This window comes from Vicugna pacos, chromosome 5 (genome assembly GCF_048564905.1).
Source record: "Vicugna pacos chromosome 5, VicPac4, whole genome shotgun sequence".
NCBI classification, from domain to species: Eukaryota; Metazoa; Chordata; class Mammalia; order Artiodactyla; family Camelidae; genus Vicugna; species Vicugna pacos.
Genome location: NC_132991.1, coordinates 50659674 through 50677312, shown reverse-complemented (window position 1 = coordinate 50677312; position 17639 = coordinate 50659674). Strand labels below are relative to the sequence as shown.

At 37.2% G+C, this 17639-nt stretch overlaps 1 protein-coding gene across 6 annotated transcripts in view; it reads left to right on the top strand.

Moving 5' to 3' along the window:
* ZNF385B (zinc finger protein 385B) overlaps window positions 1-17639 on the top strand; it is a 367671-nt gene that overhangs the window by 194525 nt on the left and 155507 nt on the right. The window contains exon 1 of one of the 6 annotated variants that reach the window (XM_015244396.3): window positions 13145-13163. The exons of the other annotated variants lie outside the window; for them this stretch is intronic. The gene's annotated coding sequence lies outside the window, so the exon portion shown is untranslated. Of the gene's footprint in view, window positions 1-13144; window positions 13164-17639 lie in introns of those variants that run through there. 6 annotated transcript variants of the gene reach the window in all.

The window sequence follows — 17639 nt, the reverse complement described above, 5'->3', positions numbered from 1 at the left end:
TTACTTCTTTAGTCATCTAGAATCTTCATAGAGAGGAACGTTACTACTTTGTATGTGTGTACATGTGAATATAGTCTACATATTACAGATATAACAATAAACACAGGTCTTCTATATCTCAAAACTGATGAAATCACATATCAGTGAAATAGCTCTGTATGTAAGTTACTAGCTCATGCATTTATTCAACAGTATGTTAATTATTGTCTATTATGTACCAGGCTCTGCGCTAAGCACTGATTCTCCAGTGGTGATATTTCTTTTCTCTTAGCCAGCAAAGTGGAAAGGAAGGATACTGGTATTTGGAAATGCAAACAGACATTATGATTAGAATTATATTTTAATTATTTTGTACTGATTTTACTTAATCAAGCTGAACATTAAATTTTTTTAAGTAAAACAAAATATGTTGATACTTAAGAATATAGAAAAGTATGTAATAAAAAGTAAAACATTTCTTGACTCTTCCACCAACTGCTAGTCCTCATTCCTCTAAACAAACTTTTCTAGTGGATTTTGTGCTTTGTTTCAGAGTAAAACAAAGCAAAAAAAAAAACCTAAAACAAAACAGACACACAACCACATGTACATTTGTATGTGTATACCTGTTTGCGTTGAACATAAATTGTATCATATGATATATTCTGTACCTTAACATTTTTACTTGGTACTGTATCTAGTGTATCTTGCAGTTTCTCCATAGAAGAACTTATGTATTTACCTCATTCTTTTTTTTAAGATATTTAAAAAATTTTTAAACAAAATCAAATTTACCGAAAATTTACAATATAGCACATGAACATTTTTTTTCTGAGTAAATTACCCTATTACCCTGGAATATCTTGCTATTTATTTTCTATAAACAAGTCAATCTTCTACACTACTACAGTATAATCATCAGAACTGCGGAAGTAAAATAGGTACATTCCTAGTCCCTTCCTCAGACACCAGTCAGGTTTTGGCAGTTGTGCGAATAATGTGCTTTATAGTTAAGGGATTCATTTCAAAATCACTCATTTTATTTACTCACCATGTCTATTTAGTCTCCTTTAGTCTGGAGTAGTTGCTTAGTGTTTTTTGTTTTTGTTTTTGTTTTAATTTTCATGATCTTGACTCCTTTGAAGATTACAGGCCAATTTGGATTTTCTAATGTTTCCTCTTGGTTAATTTCAGGTTATAGATCTTGCACAGGAATATCATGAAGTCAGTGCTATGTTCCTCTCATTGTATCCAATCAGGTCTCAGATAATTTTGATTTCTCCCATTAGTGAAGATGTTCACTTTGATCTCTTGATAAAGTTGGTGTTTGCCAGCCTTTCCTACCATAGAATTACTCTTTTCCCCTTCCCAGTTAATAAGCATTTTGGGGGGAGGTGCTTTGAAACCATAAAGAATGCCATTTCTCATCAAACTCGCCATATATTTATTTCTATCTATATGGTTTTCTGTTTTATCCAGTGAGTTACAGTCCCTTACAATCATTTATTTTGACTCACAATTATCCCAGATCAGGCCAGAGATGCTCTTTCAAGCTGACTCCTGGGTTCTTTTGACTCAGGAGGTTTGTCATTTTTTTTTAATCATCTCCTTGGCTCATTGTGTATTTTTCTTACTCTAACCTTGATTTTAGCCTTTTCTTCAAGGAGTCCTGGTTCCTTTTAGTGGAAAATGGTTTTTAGAAGCCAAGATGTGCTCGTTGCCTTTGGGGATGTTGCTACAATCAAGCATTCTCAGTGGGCAAAGCTAAGGAACGTATATGTGTATGTACACACACAAGTACACCCACACACACCCACACACCCCTACATTTACATTTATTTCTGTATTTCCCTTCCTCTATTTGTAATTCACTTCTCTAACAGTGAGAAATTGGCTTTCATTATTCTTAATATATTTGTGTATCTGATCAATTCCTCTGTATGCAGTCAATGTCCCATTGCCACTACTAACTTTCCCTCATGCAGATGGCTTCTTCACCCAGCCTGGGCTCTGACTTACCAAGGGGTCTGCCAGCCATCCCACCCATACCCTTCCCCCCCATGTGGAAGTCCTCCTCACCCCTCACTCCCCAAGACCCCGCTGCAGGCTGAGGTTCGTGCACCAGTGTAGATCCTGTCCTCACCCCACTCAGGCTGCAGCATTTGGTGCTGGACTGCTCCCATGGGGGGACACCTTCATTACCTTGCTGGGGCTGACTCCCAATGCTGGATAAGCCTCTGCCACAGACGCCTTGTTCGTTCTGTTCTGACACCCTAGTCTGAGTTACTGAAGTTTCCCCCATCCCATTCTGATGCAGACTCTACCTTTCTCTGCCCCATCTAATAACGTTAGAAAAAAATTTTTCAAGAAAGTGAAAGAAAGAGCAAATTAAAACAAATTACCTGCCAATATTTTAACTTGAACAACTGTAGAGGAGGAATAAAAACTGTAATCACTAAATGTTTTAGTTGATAGTATAGACTATCTCACCTCTCTTTTCTGAGTCAGTCCTTGCCCGCTACCCACAACTGTGATTACTGATGCTCTTATCATATATTTTGGCAATTTAATGTATGTAGTCCTTAACTTATGAAGTTTATATGAACACTCAGTATATCTGAATATCCTCTTCTGGTTTCCTCCATCCCTGGGATCCCCTCAGCCACATACCTGCTCATTTTTGTCTCTGCTACTGAAGGAAACCTCACATCAGTACCACAGTCACTAAAGCAGGTTATGGCCCTCTTTGGTCATCTCTTGCTGATTTAGAGCTCAGTGATTTTCAGGCTGAACATGGCTTGGCTTCAACATTAAAGGATTTTTAGGGCTCAGGGAACTTGGGGGTTCTAGGCTAGTACAGGAACAACTTCAGCCACACTAGGGCTTCTTAGGCTCTTTTGTGCTAACTAGGGAACCTAGTCAATTTCTCTCAGGAATGTTTCAGACTAGAGTAGAAATTTGCAGATATTTCGTGTTCTATTCATATATAGAAAAAAAATTAATATAGGAAGTTGGTAATTCTAGACCCTAGTGTGAGATTGTGTCAGCCTGACATGGAAAGCAAGTAGTCTGTTATTGCCTAAAAGTCAAAGCTGTAACATCTGATGCTGAAAACCAAAAACAAAGTTTGTATGAAATTCTAGTCCTTAAAAGTTTTCTCCTATATTACAGCTTTAATTGTATCTATGATTACATATTAAAATAACATATTAAATAGTATATTTAGGTACAGTTGACCCTTGAAAACATAGATTTGAACTATAACAGGTCCACTTATACATGGATTTGTTTCAATAAATACATACTACAGTATTTACTACACAGTCCATGGTTGGTTGAATCCCTGGATGTGGAACCAAAGATACAGAGGGCAGACTATAAAGTCATATGTGGATTTTCAACTGTAGGGTGCCCCTAACCCTTACATTATTCAAGGGTCAACTGTAATAGCTCTTAAATCATTTCCTCCAAAGAAGACATTCCTGGCCATTCTAAACAAACTCAGTACCACATACCTACTAACCTGATTGTAAACTGAGAGCATTATTTTTGTAATGCACTCATTTCTCAAATTGGAGATTGTGGTATTTTTTATGTTAGTGTGTTCATCTTATTAAAATTTGATGAGACATAGACTTAGGACTTGTGTACTTTTCTGTTTATCTATTAATAAAATTTTTTGTTGTTGTTGTTGTTTATTGAGTTATAGTCAGTTTACAATGTTGTGTCAATTTCCAGTGTAGAGCACAATTTTTCAGTCTGGGAGTTCGAAATTTGTAGATACTGACAGGCATATGTAGAATAGATAAACAAGATTACACTGTATAGCACAGGGAAATATGTACAAGATCTTGTGGTGGCTCACAGTGGAAAAGAATGTGACAATGAATATATGTATGTTCATGTATATCTGGAGACTATGATTTTAATTTCACATATTAGTGTATATTTTTTTGTATCTAATGGAGTGCCAGGCCCTTAGGCTCAAAGGTCTCAGGGTGTTGCAGGGAGCAAGTCAGGGTTTATTTTGGGTCCTAGGATGAGGACTCAGGCTGTCAGCAGGAGCTCATTTATCCATTCATTTATTCAGTGGGTATTTATTGAACACCTCCTGTGCTCAACATACTGTTAAGTATATTTAACAGGGTACAGAGTTGAATATGACACCAGGTTTATGTTTTTAGATCTCTGGCAACTTTGTGAGGGATGGAATACAAAATGGGGAGACAAAACAGAAAAGCAGGCCAGAAAAAATTGCAGTATTTGGAAGGAAGGTGCTAACATGAGGTGAAGGCAGTAGGATGGAAAGGAAGCACGATTGGACCCAATGTCGTTCTTAAACTTCTCGGGGTTATGATCCTCTTATATAATCAAATGAAAACTTTGATCTCCATAGAGAGAAAAATGCATACAGGCCGGTATACAAAGGTCCATCCTCATGGTCCCCTTCAAGAAGGTGGGTCACAGACCTGGGGACCTAGAGGTCTCAGGGGGTACCTGTCAGTGAGCCATGCCCTACAGGACTTCAAGAAGGGAGAACACATGTCTTTTGGGTTCCTGGACGCAATTCCAACTTGTGTGAATGGAGGCGGCCGCACACCAATAAATGATTCTCAAACACCAGCAGGATATCCTACAACTTAATTCAACTCAATTCTGACACCGTCTACCTGGAGATAGCATCAGATTCCACTGGTTAAGAGCTCAGTCCCACAAAAGAGCCCTCCTCCTCAGACACTAATTGTAAGCACAGATTGTTGCCTGTACTTCTGAATGACTGGCTGTAAAGCAGAGCTTCCCACAATCCCTTCCTTGGGTTCCATTAATTTGGTAGAATAGCTCACAGACCATAGCAAACCTATTTACTCACTAGATGAACAGTTTATGACAAAGGATATTAAAGTTTACGAATCAACAGCAAAATGAAGACATATGCAGGACAGGGTCCCAAACAAAGGAGCTCTGTCCTCAGGGAGTTTGTGGAGTTTAGGGCCCAGGATATTAGCATGTGGATCCTCAGCCTGGAAGCTCTCCAAGCCCTCTCCTTTTGGATAGTCAGGAGGCTTTATTACCTAGGCATGATTGATTAACTCCCTGGCCATTGGTGATAGATTCAACCTCTAGTCCCTCCCCTTTCTCTAGAAATCAGGGGGTAGGACTAAAAGTTCCAAGCCTCTAATCGTGCGATTGGTTGCCCTTTGCAACCAGCCCCCATTCTTTGGTGCTTACCAGAGCCTCCCTCACTGACATAGGCCCAGCTGCACTGGAAAGGGACTTGTTAGGAATTAACCGCAGACATCCTTTTCACCTTTGTGGCTCTGAAGTGTTGTCAGGAACTGAGGACAAGAGACCAATTGTTACAATGAAAGATACTCCCATTGTTCTTATAGCTCAGGAAATTTCCGAGGGATTTGAGAGCTGTGAGTCAGGAACTGTGGATGAAGGCGAAATATATGAGAAATGTATTTTTGTCATCCAAATGACCAAATGTGTATTTATTTCTTATAGATCACAATATTACAACATGTCAGGCTGGGCTGATGAAGCAAGGCTCCAGAGAGGAGGTGGTACCCAGGCTGGGGCTTAAATGAAGAGGGAGTTTCAGCAGGTTAGGGTGAGGAAGCCACCAGATGGCATAAGCAGTCTCTGGGATTTTGGTACTTTATGGATCTTCATGAATTGTGTTTGGGGAACTGTAAAAGTGGAGTCTCAAGAGTAACTGGTACTCAGGAGCAATCTTAAAACTCTTCCTCCTAAACTATGTGATGATGTTTTGTAATGGTTTCCCAGGTTCACTGTGGGAACTATAATAATTTCACAAGGCAATAATATACAGGATAATGTTTCTTAATAGGCCAATAAAGAAATAACATACTCCAAATCAGTGATAGATTAATCACACTATTTTTCCAGGCAAGGGATGATGAAAGGAATATTTAAAAAACAAAATTCAGCCAAGTAATTTTGAAGATCTAATTGGCTTTATTAGGTGATTCATGAATTGTGCAGCATCCATCTAGCAACCGGAAGGGTGCTCTGACGGCTTGAACAAAGTGGAAGGTGTTTATAGGAAGAAGGGTCGGGCAAGGTAGCTATTAACAAAGGCAAGAAAGGATTATTTTTGGGCCAGGACATCTTTTCTTAGGGGGAAGGAATCAGCAAGGCTTTTATCATGCAGACTGCCTCTTCTTCCTGGGGGATGGAGAGGGCCCGGTGGCAGTTGACCTCATTGGTGCTGACCAGAAAAGTCCAGGCTGGTTGATTAAGACTGCATTTCTGGTGAAGGTTGAAACTGCAATTAGGTTAGATAATAAATCTAGGTTTGGTATCATGGGCTTTAGCACAAGTGAGGCCATTTAGGGCCCGTGGTTTTTCTCTTGAACAGAATGAAGTCCAGATTTAGTTGGACTTTCTCTGAGTTTGTTCTCAGAAGAGTGGGCTTAGCTAACCCTGAGCTCAGGTCCAGCAGCCCAGACCAAAAGCGAAAGTCTCAAGTTGCTACAGCACACAGCTAGGAACAAAGACACTGGTGGGCAAGATATCTCCTTCTAGGGGCTGCTGCATGGTTTTCCTCACTGCTGGGCAAAGAACCACCCTGCCCAGGCAGGAGCCAATGTTCCAGCGTCTTCAGAGAGCTATGTAGATTAGCAAGGAGGCCCCTTGCCCAGACAGAACACTCTTGAGTTATAGGTCAAACCTGTTGGTGTTCAAAGCTTACATATCTCCTAGCCATGGTCACTTCACTACGTGTTCTTATCAATAAGCTCCCAACAGTGCTGGCCAATAGCTGAGCTTCTGAGCGTTTATCAACAACAACAGATGCTAATGATGACATCCTGACACAGCTTCCTCAAAGTAAACAACTTCACTCTCGGAACAAAACAACTTCATTCTCAGATCAAAAAAACAAGTGGAAAAAAAAAGTGAATTTGAAATCACATCAAACCAATACACAACAGATGGTGCACTTGAAACCCATAGCATTTTGCCTGATTCATGGACCTCGGTCAATAATAGTTGTTGCTGTTGTTAAGTAAATGAAAATACATGAAAGATAATGATGTGTGTTCATATTTCCCCAGATCGATAGAGAGTTTTTGGATCACCAGTTCAAGAATTAGAAATGAAAATGGTTTAATAGCCAGCCCTTAAGTTTAGCATTTCACAATCAGGCAGGCTGTCAGTTTTTCCTTAGAAAGATTGAGTGTCCCAATACAGGTCTCCTAGAAGTAACAGAAGTCATTCTAGCTGCCATGCTGAGCTGCATTAAAGTTGGAGGATTCTCCCATTTATTTTGTGAACTTACCAAAATGGTAATGTAGAATGCAACCATAGCATTTGAACGTTTTTCACAAACATCTCAACCATTAAAATTAGGACAACGCCTTCTCTGATAAGAGTTATACAGAAAGATGACACTGTTTCAGATGAAGCCATCCTCTTCCTATAAATAATAATTGGAAATTACAGTATTTTTTTTACATTTTTAAGTTTGTAACAAACTTGAAAAAATCATGTGGTCTACATAAGATGTAACAGTGCATACAAAAATAGAAATTTAAGTAAGGAAGTTTAGATACTGAGCTTCTAAATGATCATTTCAAACACACTACGGTAGGAAAGATGCTGAAGTGGATGACTTTTAGGAAATTAAGACAGGAGATGTAGAGTATGATGGAGTTTCTGAGTAATGAGCAGATTTGTTTGATCAGGTGATAGACTTAGCTTTCTTCATGTTTTATTTTAATCTCATGTTCCAACCCTATTACCCATCATCCAGGAAATGATAGGAATACAAAGCTGCCAAAATTATCTTTGGATAATTTGGCATCTTGATTTGAATTTTCATAATGAAAGTAGACCTTTACAAGAAATTATTGGAAATAGAAATCTCTCTTAAAATACATTTTAAAAGATTTGTGTCTTGCAGGATTTAAAATAAAAGGCAACTTTCCTGTTGCATTCCTTTTTGGTAACTATGGGTCCCTGATAACTTAGCCACACAGTGGCTGCACATATGCGGTTTTTGGTCTGGCTGTGAGCTATATGATCTTGAAATGATGTGACCTGACTGGTAAAGTCATTCTGAGGTTTAAATGAGAGAACTGGGGATAAGTCTTGGCACAAGGCCTGCAGGTAGCAATCATCAACAAAAGTCAACAGGTTTTATTTATTCATTACCTTCATCAAATGTTGGCAGCACTGACAACTGGAGCGTCACATATCTAGGACAGAGGTGGTACAATGGACCATATGTGTTTCCTGTACAGATGGTCCCCAACTTAGAATGGCTTGATTTATGATTTTTAAACTTTATGATGGTGCAAAACAATAGACATTTAATGGAAACTGTACTTTGAATTTTGAATGTTGATCTTTTCCTGGCTAGCGATATGCAGTACAATATTCTCTCATGGTGGCGGGCAGGGCCATAAGCCTTAGCTCCTGGTCAGCCACACAATCACGAGGGTGAACAACCAATACACTAACAGTCATTCTGTACCCATACGACCATTCTGTTTTTCAGTTTCAGTACAGTATTCTATAAATTACATGAGACATTCAATTATTTATGATAAAACAGGCTTTGTGTTCGATGCTTTTACCCAACTGTAGGCTAATGTAAATGTTCTCAACACATTTGAAGATAGGCTAGTCTAGGCTCTGATGTTCAGTAGGTTAGGTATATTAAGTGCATTTTCAACATAGGATATTTTCAACTTATGAAGGGTTTGTTGGGACATAACCTCATCATGGGTCACAGAAGATCTGTTGGTTCTTTTGTGGTTGGCTTTATTCCTTTCATAACTATGTAAGTTTAAAAAGCTAAAGCTCTAATCTGTTCTTAGAAACAATGATCAGTACATATATGTAAACTAAAAAAATACATGCAATATATTGTGTATATGTATTTACATGCAATATAATGTGTATGTGCAGTCAAACTAATAATTGTACTTGGGAACACTGAAAAAGGAAAAAAAATCATAATTAGAAGAACTGGAAGCAAACTCCCAATTTCCATATTATTTTCTCAAGACTAGCAGTTTGCAAATCTGACTCAGCATAAGTATCATCAGGGGACATATTTGGGGGTCTGCCTTATTTACAAGTGTAGAATCTTTTCAAAGAATCAAATTAAGTAAGCAGGTTGAGAGTGGTGCTCAGAATTTTGAATTTTTTATGTATATAAAGCCAGCATTGCTTGTGCTATTTTTTCTTTTCTTTCTTAATTAACATACAATAAAATGGACTTTTTTTGTTCCAGGAGTTTTAACACATATGTAGGTTCATGTAACTACCACCACAATCATGATTCAAAATTTCATCACAAATATTTCCTTTCTACTGCATCTTTGTGGTCACACCTTCTCTCTGTCCTCAACTCTTGGCAACCAGTGAGCTGTTCTTCACCACTGTAGTTCTGCCTTTTCCAGAATGTTTTTTAAATAGAATTATAAAGTATATAACCTTTTGAAACTGGTCTCTCACCCAGAATAAAGTCTTTGACTCTTGTTGTTGCCTGCATCAGTAGTTGAATAGTTTATTCCTTTTTACTGTTGAGTAGAATCCATTTGATACCACACCAGAATTTGACAAGTGGTAGTTTTTTAAATGTTAGTGGTGACATGGTATCTGAAACCGTATCAGTGAACTCTTCATGCTACGTTATAAGAAATGCATTGATTTGTCTGTAATTTCAGTGGGTCTTTTAACCATGACTGATTTTATAACATCTTGCCTTGGTCTTGTGAAGAATGTTGGTTTCCTGAGACTTGTGCGGATCCTTCAAATGTAGGTACATTTCCTTATATAATATTAAAAAAAATCACATTTGTTAATATCATTGTCAACCTCATCAGAAAAATCTTTAAGTGTTAGAAAGTTGTCAAGCTCACATTTGTAAATATTAGTTGTCTAAAAATCTTAATTGTTTTTCCTTGAAATCTTGAATTTTATTATTGACAACAAAAAATACTGTCCATTTTCCTTGAAGTGATAGATTCACTTCATTTGTTATTTTAAAAAAAATGCCTACCAGATTGCCAGGTCTGCATAACAGTAGTTTATCTGCCAGTCATTCTTTCAAGTGAAGTGGTGTTCCATGAAAAAAGTGGCCAGTTTAGCTCTCAACTCAACTCAGGGGCTTCACTGTATAGCAGGTGTACTTTATGCATACTTCCCACTGAAGTTCTACAACCCGCTGAAAGGTGGAAATGTAATTAAATTAATCAATTTGTACTACTTTATCAAGGACATTCTTAAGATAATTTTTTAGCTGTGAGTGATGGAGACAAGGGCTACTTGTAGAGTTTGGTGCCACTGCCTCTACGCATCTAAGGCACCAACAAATTTACACACTGTTGCTTCTGTACCATCAGCACAAATGTCAGTGAAGTGAGCCCACTTGGTCCTTTCCACTTCTGACAGTAAGCTGCGTCAGAGAGATGCCGATTACACTTCCATCATCTCCCAAGCAAAATATTCTCACCACCTAGCAATCTGCTGATAGTTCTTTTCAAATTGAACCTAAATATCTTCCATTGTAATTTCCCCCAATTTTTTGTTCTGATCAGTTTCAAACCATATCAAACTGCAAAAATAGCACAAGGAACACTCATATCCCCCCTCACCTAATGTAACTAAATACTAATTTTTCCACACATGCATTAGCTCTCTTACACTGTAAAGACCATAGAATGTTGACTTATGCTTCACATATTTATGTTCATACATTTATATATGATTAATATGTATATATGTATATATATTAATGCTGAAGCACTTCGGAATTATTGTAGACATCATTACTTCACCCCTAAAATGCTTCAGCATGGGTGAACCAGAACATTCTCTGCAAAATACCTGGGAGTGCTAACAGAGCAGGATGGATAGAGTACTGTTATGTCACACAGTCTATTCAGATTTCCCCAGTTGTCCCACTAATATTATATATAGTCATTTTCCTTTTTTTCAGTTAGGGTCCAATCCAGGATTATACACTGTGTTAGTTATCATACCTCCTTAGTCTCCTTTAAACTAAACAAGTCTTCAGCTTTTTTTTGGTAGTGTTGCTGTTCTAAATATTGTCGATTATTTTTTAAAAGTTCACTCTAGTTGTTTTTGCAAAATGTCCCTCATTTTGGATTTATTTGTTTCCTTGGGATGAGATTCAGGTTAAATATTCTTGGCAGGACATCTTCATAGGTGATGCTGTGTCCTTCCCAGTGTCCTTCTCAGGAGACCTAGGATATCAATGGATTCCATTATTAGTCATGTTGAGGTAAAGGGAGTGTCTGCATTTTTCCACTATAAAGCAACTTTTTCTCCTTTTCAATTCAAATGTAATCTGCATAGTGATACTTTGAGATTGTATGACTATTTCATTCCCTACTTTTTAACCTAGTGGTTTTAGTATCCTTTCATGATTGTTACCCGAATTGATTACTATGTGGTTGTAAAATTCTGGTTTTCTATTTCTGTAAGTAATTTTACAATTTATACGTTGATTTGCTTTATTTTTTCTTCTCCTGCTTCTCCCCTTAAAAAAATTTTTTAGGCATCGCTATGTACTTATAAATGTACTTTTTCAATTCAATATTCTTATAATCTATTCTCATTATCCATTTGATACCCAAATTGTACCAAATTTAACCAGCCCTTCAGAGTTGGCTTCGGTTTCTTTTCGAGGTGTCCTCATCAGTTTGAACCCAATCTCTATGGCACATCTAGATACTTCGGGCTTTTACTTTCCTGTCCCAAGAGTCTCAGTTCCTTTTAGAAGTAGCCCTAGTTCTAAAACCAGGCTCTGGACCCTACGATTGCTTGTCACTCCTGGAGTGTCACTGCTTCTAAGCCCTTGCACTGGATCCTGGAATACACACCCACACCCATGCGCACACACACATGTCTCTATATGTGTACAGTACTGCCGTCACTATACAGTATAGCACCACTGTGCTGCTACCATCAACTTCATCCCAGTATCATAGGCTCCTTCCTCTTCTCCCCTCCCAGTCCATTTGTGTATTTCTCTTCTCCCGATTGAGAATCCTCGTACCCTACAATATCAGCATATTATTTCCTCAGTCCTACAACGCGCACAGAATAGTATCACATCTACTACATCAGTACTTCTGCCAACAACGAACTTACTGTGTCAGGCTCAAGACTTCCTACAATTCTTTTTGTCCCTAGGATATATGTCTCTCTATATAATCAGAATTTTTTTTTTAAAAATTAGCTTGTATGTGGATTAGCTCTATTTTTTTCTTCTCTTACCAGCTTGATAAAAGTTTAGGTTTGCTTTTTATATATAATCAGTTTAAGAATTTATTTTCCAATGTTGTTGAGTTAATCTGTTTTCAAGTATGCAAAAACTGCTGTTTTAAAAACACTGAGAAACCTAAATATGACATTACTAACTAGATGCAAAATCCAGTGTCATCATCTTATGCAAGATCAGTTTAGAATCTAAAAGGGAAAAGGCATTAATATTGTTCTTTCTTGTAATAATGAAATTTACATTTTTATTACTTTTGCAAATTCAGGATCATGAGAAGTTTTTTCAAGTGTAGGAACACTGCAGGGCAGTATAGAGCAGGAGTTAACACATTGTCTCTGGAATTAGACTGCCTGGGACAAATCCTGGTCCCCATCCAACACTTACCAGGTCGAGTTTATTATTCTTTGACTGTCTCATCCACCTGATGTGTAAAACGGGGATACTGAAAAGTTTCATATGAGACAGTTAGCTCAGTGCCTGATGAATAGTTAGTGCAAAATAAATATTACCTGTGATTTTGCTGGTGCTGGTGGTGATGCTGGTATTAAATTTGAAACAGTGTATTCTGGATATCCAGAGTTCCTAATACTATATTTAAAGGCTTGTTTTCTTGGTAACTGGGTTTTCTGTGGGCTTTGTTATTTTTGTTTTTGTACCTTTTTTTCCCCCGTCAGTACTTTTGATTCACAAGGAAAAGTGATGGCTTAGCTAGGAGTTCTGGCATTGGGAATGACCTTGCCCTTGTTTTGAAGTATCTGAAAAATAAAAATAAAAATTCCTTCTGCAAAACCCCGATCAGTTGCGGCTGCTGGTCCCGGGGCAGAATGTTGGGATGCCGAGCATTACTGCCGCTGTAATCACCAAGGCATCTGCCAGAAACCTCAGGACTGAAAACTAGGTAGGAAAGTCTGTATTATATCTAATAATAGCTCTGGAAATTTTTCTGAAATGCTTGCCGGCAATTCCCAGGCTTGAGAGGCACAGCGTACTCTAACTAAAGCCAGTGCATTTGTTTCTACCCTTGCTAGTGTGCGTGCTGTAGTACTAAAATAAAAGCTAGAAATCATTTGCTACGACTTCTTCATGTTTCATTTGTAGTACTCTTGGGTTGCTGCCAAGAGTGGCTACATATATTTCAATAAATATCCTGTATTTTTAATCCACAAACAGCTTCTTATAAACTGTACATTCATATAAACAATTTTTTTTTCGGTGGGGGAGGTAATTAGGTTTATTTCTATATTTTTAGAAGAGGTACTGAGGATTGAACCCAGGACCTCATGCATGCTAAGCATGCACTGTACCACTTAAGCTATATCCTCCCCTACACTCATATAAACTATTAATTCCACCAGTGAAGAGTTTGGAAGAGAAAAGTTATCTGATACTATTTCTCTTTTGTTATACATAGGGGTGTTTTCAAGACAGTGCAAAATTACGATGCTTTTGCATTCACATGGAGGATTTGGTGAAGACTATGTGAAGGATGTGGAAAGCACTGAATTTTGTCTGTGTGCACTGGGGTCAACTAAGGGTGGGGTCAAGGAGTCAGAAAATAGCTCTGTAATTGTTCAAGAAACTGGGAAAATGTCCTACACAGAAAGGCTAAAATATTTTTTGTTTGTTTGTTTTAAATTTTTTAATTTTTTTAATTGAAGTATAGTTTGTTTACAATGTTATGTTAGTTTCTGGTATATAGCATAGTGATTCAGTTATATATATTCCTTTTCATATTCTTTTTCATTATAGACCATTACAAAGTATTGAATATAGTTCCCTGTGCTATATAGTAGGACCTAGTTGTTCACCTATTTTATGTATAGTAGTTATTATCTGCAAATCTGGAACTCCCAATTTATTCCTCCCCTCCCCTTTCCTCCCTGGTAACCATAGATTTGTTTTCTATGTCTGTGAGTCTGTTTCTGTTTTGTAAATAAGGTTATTTGTGTAATTTTTTTTAGATTCTACATATAAGTGACATCATATATTTGTCTTTCTCTATCTAACTTACTTCACTTAGTATGACAATCTCCAGGTCTATCCATGTTGCTGCAAATGGCATTATTTCATTCTTTTTATGGCTAAATAGTATTCCATTGTATTAAAATGTTTTGATGAACAGCTGGTAAAGAAAAGACATAGCAGTGAGGTGAGGATTCTCTTGAGATAGAGAATCACTGCGAAGCCAATGAGGCATATACTTCAGAGCCCCTTGCTTGTATGGGCCCTTCCAAGGTCCAGGGAGAATTGAGCAGTGTGTTCAGGTAGTTGTATGTTTTTGCAATATTTTCTAAAGTAAGACATTTTAACCACAACTTGTTAAGACAACTGTTTCCTTTCACTCCAACTTCCCCTTCATCTCATTTTCCCTCATGTTGAGTGGGATTGGAGATAACTTTGGGCATAGAGGACAAAAGGTTGTAGAGATGTTTTCTTTGAGTTTAGTGGGTGCTGTATGGGGTCTGCAATCCCTTCTGTGTATAATTAAGCTATCGCCACCATCCGGGGGCAGGAGTAGCTTCTGGGTCTGTCGCATACTCAGCTGATTCACCCAGCAGGGTCAGAGCTATGTTTGGTGTTATGAGAGTGTCTTATAGGACCTACCCCTGGAAGTATATAGGTAGTAGAGGAGAAGTGATGATTGAAATGCACAGAACCAGGAGCTACTCTGTGTAAAATTTCAGCCACCAAACATGTAAACTTTAAACTGGATGATTTAGTTCTAATCACAATACAAGTTCTCTCGTGGCAAAAATATACTAGATAATACAGTGGCTTGTAGAATTATAAATGTACCATACAGTTTTCCTTTCTTTGATGGGAATTGCTTATAAAAGAACTTATCGAAATTCCTGAGTAAGGCACAAACGATAGTAGTCCTACAGATAAGAGTATGTTTGTGTGTTAAATCACGAATTTTTAAACCTCCCAACTATCAAAAATTAAAAGAAAGTCTCATCAATCATACTAGAGGAAAGAGTGAGTTATCTTCTGTTCTTTCTATAGAATAATATTACAAAATCAGAATTATGTGAAAAAGTGACCAAAGAGTACGTGACCCAAAAATGTAGGATTAAATTAATAAAAATATGTTCTTTTTTATATTTTGTGAATTTCATGTTTTTAATCTTTCTTACATTTGTAATTTGTACTGATTCTTTTCCTCAACCTAAATAAATATTCACTTTCTTATTTAATTTTTTGCTTGTAATTTCATAGTCATTTTCTAAAAGAGAGACCCCCTCCCAGTTGTTTAGACTTCAGATTGCACAAATCTGGATCTGTCCAGTCCTCTGCTAATACACAGTGTATGTCCAGTGTAGTCTTGTAAATAATCCTCCTTCATATGCTTGAGGCAATCCGTAATGAGTTAGGTTATGATAAAGATTACATTGTGTACATTTAACCTGACAGATCCTATAGTAAGATGGCAACTTTTGCTTTAAGAAATATAATTTTAGATGCTGGCTGCCAGTTCTTTGTACTTCATCTGTATCCTATGAGTGCTTGGAGTATTCTGATTGAAAATGATTCCTGAATGAGACAGAATCAGTTTATGTAGTGGGCAGAACCACTTCCCACAAGAAGAAATCCGGCTCCTCAGAAATATATCCGTTTGTAGGACAGGAACAGGAAATGCATAGGAGCCTGGAATATACCAGAAAGCATGGAAGCTATCAAAAACTCCTGGGGTCATATAAAAAATAATGTAAGAGCCAATATGAATGAATAAAAAAAGTTGAATGAAATTTATTGAAACACATAAAATATATTAAAATCCATGAGTACATAATGAAAGGAAAAAGTAAAATTCAGAAACCTCACTGATCAGTTTTGAAGGGTATGAGGGCATAAACTCATTCTAAAATTTGGTTGATAAAAGGAAAGAAACAAACATTTATCCTGCTTTTCCTGAAAAACTGTAAATTGTGCTAACAAAATAGTTAATAAGAAAAATGTCTGCTTTATAAAAGAATTCCGGCCAAAAATTGCAGAAAGAATGAAAGAAATAAGCCATCACTGTTTTGCAATCCCTACTAAAATAATGAATCTAGGGAATGATCATGAACTCTGCCCAAACCATTCAGTGAAGTGTTGATAGAGGGTCTCACAAGAGATGGATTAGGCGGGGAACACCAAAGCCCACTGATTACAAAAACAGAGGCGATGGATATTATGTACCTTCTCATGTGGTGTAGTAGCGGTTACACAGTCCCTGCCATGAGATGTCCTTGCCAAAAAGTAGAACATGAATCTGTCCAGGACTCTAAGTCTAACTACAAACTTTTAAGAAATACAGAAGAAAGAGGAATAAGTTATATGAAACCATGGAGTCAATGAGTAAAATCCAAAATGTAAGACATTCCATGGGATGGATGACTCAATTTCTTTTACAAATAAATGGTGAGAGAAAAGGGGAGGGGGTAAGATTACAAAATTAAATTATTTAACATATTAAGATAAATTAATATTTAAGAGACATTTCATCCAAATGTAATATGTGGACTTTGGTTCTTGATTTGAACAAAGCAGCTTTGTATTTTTTTTAAAGGAGGTACTGGGGATTGAACCCAGGACCTCATGCATGCTAAGCATAAGCTCTACCACTGAACTATACCATCCCCCTGAACAAAGCAACTTTACAAAAGACAGCTTTGAAGCAACTGGAGAAGCTTGAATATGGACAGAGTATTAAATGATATTTTAAAATTACTAATAGTTTTAAAGTGTGATAATGGTATCATTAAAATGAGCTTATATCTCAGAAATACAAGCTGATGTATTCATAAATAAAATGATATAATATCTGAGGTTTGTTTAAAAATAATCTAGCTGGGGAGAAAAGTGGGGGGTATAAATGATATAAGGTTGACATATCTTGATAGTTATTAAATCTGGATGATGGAGATATGGGAATTTATTATATTTTTGTAACTACTTTCCCTGAAGTTTTTCTAATGGTAGGTAAAGGTACACAGGCAATAAATATGGGAAGTACATACTGGAAGGTATTATACCTATATTCTTATTAGCTTTGGAAAATGAAAAAAAGTTGACCAATAGAAACATCCAATTGTGACATTTGTAAAATAATAAATACAAATGTTATAGGTAGTGGTGTGCTGGTAAATGACTCTATGAAGAAGAAAGTTCTGATCCGTAGTGTTTGCCAGTTTGCACAGTGTAAATACACCCACCATGGCTGATTTCAAGCTATTGGTGGGTGTATTTACTGGATGTGGACTTGTGAAGAGATGAGCCTGTCTGTGTGGCCACCTGCAGCCCACTACTCGGGAAGATGAGAGAGAAGCATTAGTTTTTGGAGTCAGATCTTAGTCAGTTCCCAGCTCTAACATGCACTCTCCATGATTAT